The sequence below is a fragment of the Rhincodon typus genome, chromosome 45, assembly GCF_021869965.1.
Source record: "Rhincodon typus isolate 14 chromosome 45, sRhiTyp1.1, whole genome shotgun sequence".
In the NCBI taxonomy this organism is placed as follows: Eukaryota; Metazoa; Chordata; class Chondrichthyes; order Orectolobiformes; family Rhincodontidae; genus Rhincodon; species Rhincodon typus.
Window position 1 is genome coordinate 6,640,779 of NC_063376.1, and position 6,000 is coordinate 6,646,778.

Sequence of the window (6,000 nt, forward strand, 5' to 3'; positions counted from 1 at the left end):
ACTTTGCTGCTCTTTTACTACATTTATTATATAGGGTTTTTTACATATCAACCTGTTCAGACCTGAGCAGGTGGGATTCAATCCCATGCCTCCTGGCTCAGAGGTATGGACACTACCACTGCATCACAAGAACCCTAAAAAACATGAGTGGCCCAGATGGATTTTTATGGCTTTTAACAATGGTTTCATGGTTATCGTTAGATTAGTAATTCCAGATTTTTTTTATTGGAGTCAGTGCCACTATCTGCCAAGGGCGTGAATTGTGTGCTGGTTCCCAGGACATCACCTTAGTTAACAGGATGTAGAGCTGGATGAACACAGAAAATTTTCTGAAGACGGGTCTAGGCCCGAAACGTCAGCCTTCCTGCTCCTCTGATGCTGCTTGGCCTGCTGTGTTCATCCAGCTCTACACCCTGTTAACTAAGATGATGTCCTGGGAACCAGCACACAATTCACGCCCTTGGCAGATAGTGGCACTGACTCCAATAAAAAAAATCTGGAATTACTAATCTAACGATAACCATGAAACCATTGTTAAAAGCCATAAAAATCCATCTGCAGTTCCTACTATCTCATCACCTTAGTTTCTGGATTATTAATGACAGCACCCACATGCCATCACCTATCTTTTCACTCCAGAGACTTGAGACAAAAATACAGCCTGCCAGTTCAGTGAAACACTGAAGATGTTGGCACTTAAATGAGGAATTACTCTGGTGCCCTGTCTATCCTGTCAGATGGATCTGAATGCCCACTTACACTATGGGAAGAATAACATTACTGGTCAATATTTATCTCTCAACTCTGAAAGAAAATCCAGATCATCTGATTATTTATTGTTATTTGTAGAATCTTGCTATGCATCAACAGGTACATTGCTACCCTGATTATAATTTAGAAATACTTAATTGACTCTGAATTGTTGAAGGATATTATTCAGCTGGAGAGGGTCCAGAAGAGATTTATCAGGATGTTGCCGGGTGTGGAAGATTTGAGTTATAAAGAAAGGCTGGATAGGCTGGGACTTTTTTCTCTGGAGTTTCAGAGGTTGAGAGGCAATCTTACAGAAGTTTATAAAATAATAGGAGGTATACGTAGAGTTAATTCCCTACGGTGGGGGATTTAAGACTAGGGGACGCATTTTTGAGGTGAAAGGAGAGAGATTTTAAAAACAAGAGGCAAATTTTTTAACACAGAGGATGGTTCGCGTGTGGAATGCACCTCCTGAAGAAGTGGTGGATATGGGTACAATTACAATGTTTAAAAGACATTTGGATAAGTACATGAATAAGAAATGTTTGGAGGGATATGGGCCAGGAGCAGGGAGGTGGGACTAGTTTAGTTTCGGATTATGGTCTGTATGGACTAGTTGGGCTGAAGGGTCTGTTTCTATGCTGTTTAACTCTATGACTCTATAAGATTGTGAAAGGCTGTATTTTTTGTTTTGTTATCTGTCATAGGCAAAATTTAGAACCTTTGACTTAGGTTAAAACATATTATCTAGATATTATTCTAGAAGACACCTCCTCTCACCCACCTTCCTGCAAGGAAGCGATCCCCTATTCCTAATTTCTCCGCTTCCGCCACATCTGCTCCCAAGATGAGGCAATCCACTTGCGGACATCCCTGACGTCCTCGTTTTTCGAGGACCGCAGTTTCCCCCCCAACAGTGGTCGAAAATGTCCTCGACTGCATCTCTTGCGTTTCCCTCACCTCAGCCCTCACACCCCCTCCCCGCAATAAAAACAAAGAATTCCCCTTGTCCTCACGTATCACCCCATCAGCCTCAGGATTCAACGCATCATCTTCCGCCACCTGCAATCTGACCCCACTACGAAGGATATATTTCCTTCCCCACACTTACCTGCCTTCTGGAGGGACCGCTTTCTCCACGACTCCCTTGTCCGCTCCACACTCCCCACTAGCCCCACCACCCCTGGCACCTTTCCCTGCAACCACAGGAGGTGCAACACCTGCCCCTACACCTCCCCCCTCACCTCCATCCCAGGCCCCAAGAAAACCTTCCACATTAGCAGACAGTCACCTGCACATCTGCTAATGTGGTCTATTGTGTCCGCTCTTCCCGATGTGGCCTCCTCTACATCGGGGAAACCAAGTGGAGGCTCAGAGACTGCTCAGTTCGCGACAAATGACAACACCTCCCAGTCGCGAACCACTTCAACTCCCCCTCCCACTCCCTGGACGACATGTCCATCCTGTCACAACGATGCAACCCAAAAACTGGAGGAACAGCACCTCATTATTCCACCTTGGAAGCCTATAACACAATGGTCTCAATGTGGACTTTATAAGCTTCAAAATCTCCGTACCCCCGACCTCATCCCAAGACCAGCACCTCCTCTCATCCCCGCCTCCTTGACCTGTCTGTCTTCCCTGCCATCTGCCCGCTCCTCCCTCCTCACTTACCAACCCCCATCCCAATTCCCTACCTACACTCACCTTTACAAGCTTCATCCCCGCCTCCATGACCTCTCCGTCTTGTCTCCACCTGTCTGCTCCACTATCCACCTTCTATCACCGCCCCCCCCCCCCCTTTTTTTTCAGGGCCCCCTCCCCCTCCCCCCTTTCTGAAGAAGGCTCCAGACCCGAAATGTTAGCTTTCCTGCTCCTCTGATGCTGCCTGGTCTGCTGTGTTCATCCAGCCCCACACCTTGTTATCTCAGACTCCAGCATCAGCAGTTCCTACTACCCCTTATCTAGATAGTAGATGTCCGTTGTCTGAAATATTCACTCACTGTATGACCGTGCATAGTAGTAGCACTGCATACTATCTACAAAATGCACTACAGGGATCACCACAGCTCCTCTGACAAAAACCCCCAATCCTGTGACTACTGCCACGTAGAAGGAAAAGGGCAGCAGATGTATGCGAACACCACCATCAACAAGTTCCCTCCAACTCATACAACATTCTAGCCTGAAACTGTATCACCGTTTCTTCAGTGTTGTGGGATCAAACAGCGCTGTAGGTGTCCTGACACCAAATGGACTACAAGTCATAGAATCCTTACAATTCAGCCCATCAAGTCCACACCAACCCTCTGAAGATCATCCCACCCAGATCAACTCCTCTATCCTATCCCTGTAAGCCTGCATTTCCCATGGCTAGTCCACCTTGCCTGAACATCTTTGGACTGTGGGAGGAAACCGGAGCACCCGGAGGAAACCCACGCAGACACAAGGAGAATGTGCGAACTCCACACAATCAGTCGCCCGAAGGTGGAATCGTACCCGGGTCCCTAGCGCTGTGAGGTAGCAGTGCTGACCACTGAGCCGAATGTTGCAAAAAGACAGCTCACTCTATCTCTCCAAGGTCCATTAGGAATAGGCAATAAGTAATGGCTCTGCCACTGAAGATCATGAACAAAAATAAAAAAAAGTACACACCTTTGGAGGAGGTGAGACTTGAACCCATGCCTCCTGGCCCAGAAGTAGGGATGCTACTACTGTGCTGGAAGAACCAAAATGACTATGCCAAAGGTATTTTCTAATCAAACTGTTCAGAGATCTTATTACATACCTCTGGAGAAGGTGGGACTTGAACAGAGGACTCCTGGTCCAGAGATAGGGACACTAACAGTACGCCACATGAGCTCTGTGGGTTACCACTCTTATGCACATATTTTCAATTAACCACTGTGCCACAACTGTTTTCTAATCAACACGTTCAGGGATGTTATTACAGACCTCTGGAGCAGTTGGGACCTGATCCCAGGCCTCCCAGTCCAGGGGTAGGGACATTACCACTGTACCAAAAGATCCCTACCACTGTGCCACAAGACAGTATCATTAACCCCAAACAACTGCTTCTCTATTTGCTAGATTAACATGAAGTTCCTGAACCCACTGGCACCCAGTGGTGATTCCACCTGGATTGGCCTATTCGTGGCTGAAAGATAGGCTTAATGCCCAATTAAGAAAGTGAGCAAGCTGTCAAAGCTGGGCCTCCGATAGAAAGCCTTCCTGCATGGAAGGAGCTGTGACTTGCCATTGCAGGTCAGGAAGAAGGAGGGGGCATCTCCATCCTGGAAGCTCTGTCTCAGCAACTTTAAAGACCCCTTACGGTTATAATATGGCCGCAGCAGCTGGACCACTATTGCGGACAGGGAAACCACTGCTGGGAGATCACTGGATTACACCAGACATGCAGAGGGTTGCTAGGGTGGAGAAGAATTGGGGGGGGGGGGGGGGGGGTGGTACCAAATCCAACCATGCCTCTTCAGTTGTCCACTAAAAGGACAGCATGGTGGCTCAGTGATTAGCGCTGCTGCGTCACTGCACTAGCGACCCGGGTATGATTTCACCCTTTGGTGACTGTCTGTGTGGAGTTTGCACATTCTCCCCTGTCAACGTGGGTTTCCTCCAGGTGTTCCGGTTTCCTCCCACAGTCCAAGGATGTGCAGGCTAGGTGGATTAGCCATGGGAAATGTGGGGTTACAGGAATAGCGTGGGGGGTGGATCTGAATGGGATGCTCTTCAGAGGGTCAGCGTGGACTCAATGGGCCAAAGGGCCTGTTTCCATACTCTGGGGATTCTCTGATTAAACGAGCTTATATAGTTACACCTGCTGTTTTGAGGGAGTAGTCATTTTGTCCGAAATGACCTACAGTAAAGTATCCCTGGGGCCAGTATGGTACCAATGAAACAGTGTCCATTCCAGTTACACAAAATCACATGCTTATTCATCTTCATTCTCATCCTCACATCAGGGTGAAAAGCACCCCACACCACTACCACCATCTGGAATATTGTGTTCACTTTGGCTGCAGCAGCTCAGGAGGGCAATGTTTTGGTTTTTAAAGGAGTAAAGTGTGGATTCATTAGAATTAAAACAGAATCACAGAACTGTTATGGCATGCTAAATTGCCCAAAGTCTCCGGGAATGTGCAGGTTAGGTGGATTGACCAAGCTAAATTGCCCCATTGTGTCGAGGGATGTGCAGGCTTGGTGGGTTAGCCATAGGAAATGCAGGTTACAGGGATAGGGCAGGTTCGAGGGTCTGGATGGGGATGCTGTTCGGAAGATGGGCCGAATGGCCTGCTTCTACACTGTTGGGATTCAGTAATTCCAGATATAGGTTGTTCAGCCCATTGTTTCTGCACTGGCTCTCCGATTAAACATTACAATGTAGTGTTATTCTCTTGCCTTTGTCCTGCAACCCTATATGTGATTTATCTGGATAATTATCTGTTGCCCCCTTGAATGCCTCAACTGGACCCACTTCTACCATACTGCTGTGCATTGCATTCTGCATCCTATTAGTTATAAAGCCATAGAGATGTACAGCACGGAAACAAACCTTTCGTCCAACTCGTCTGTGCCGACCAAATATCCTAACCTAATCTAGTCCCATTTGCCAGCATTTGGCCCATATCCCTCTAAACCTTTCCTTTTCATGTATCCATGCAGATGCCTTTTAAATGTTGTAATTGTACCAGCCTCCACTACTTCCTCTGGCAGGTTATTGCATACACACACCACCCTCTACGTTAAAAAAATGATTGCACCTTAGGTCCCTTTTAAATCTTTCCCCTCTCACCTTAAACCTATGCCCTCTTGTTTTGGACTTCCTTACTGTGGGGAAAAGACCTTCGCTATTCACCATATCCGTGCCCCTCATGACCTTATTAACCTTATATAAGGTCACCTAAATTATTGTGTGAACATCTCACCTCGCATTTGCCTCTTTTACAAATTACTTTAAATCTGTGCCCTTTGGTTCTCAAAAAAAAGGCAGGATTACATTATGAGGACAAGTTGAGTAAAGTTGTTGTACTCCTTTGAATTTAGAAATTCCATGGCCTGCCTGCTGGGATGGCTAGTGGAGTCTGGAGGGGTTGGATTTAGCTGGGAGCAATGATTCTCCTCTCAGTTTCTATATAATTCTGCAAACCAGTCTCCGGTTGGTAGGTGCAGGGCTGGATGAACACAGCAGGCCAAGCAGCATCATAGGAGCAGAGAGGCTGACGTTTCGGGCCT

The 6,000-nt window shown here is 47.0% G+C and overlaps 1 protein-coding gene across 1 annotated transcript in view; it reads left to right on the plus strand.

Moving 5' to 3' along the window:
* LOC109935863 overlaps positions 1 to 6,000 on the plus strand; it is a 111,755-nt gene that overhangs the window by 19,101 nt on the left and 86,654 nt on the right. The window lies entirely within an intron of this gene.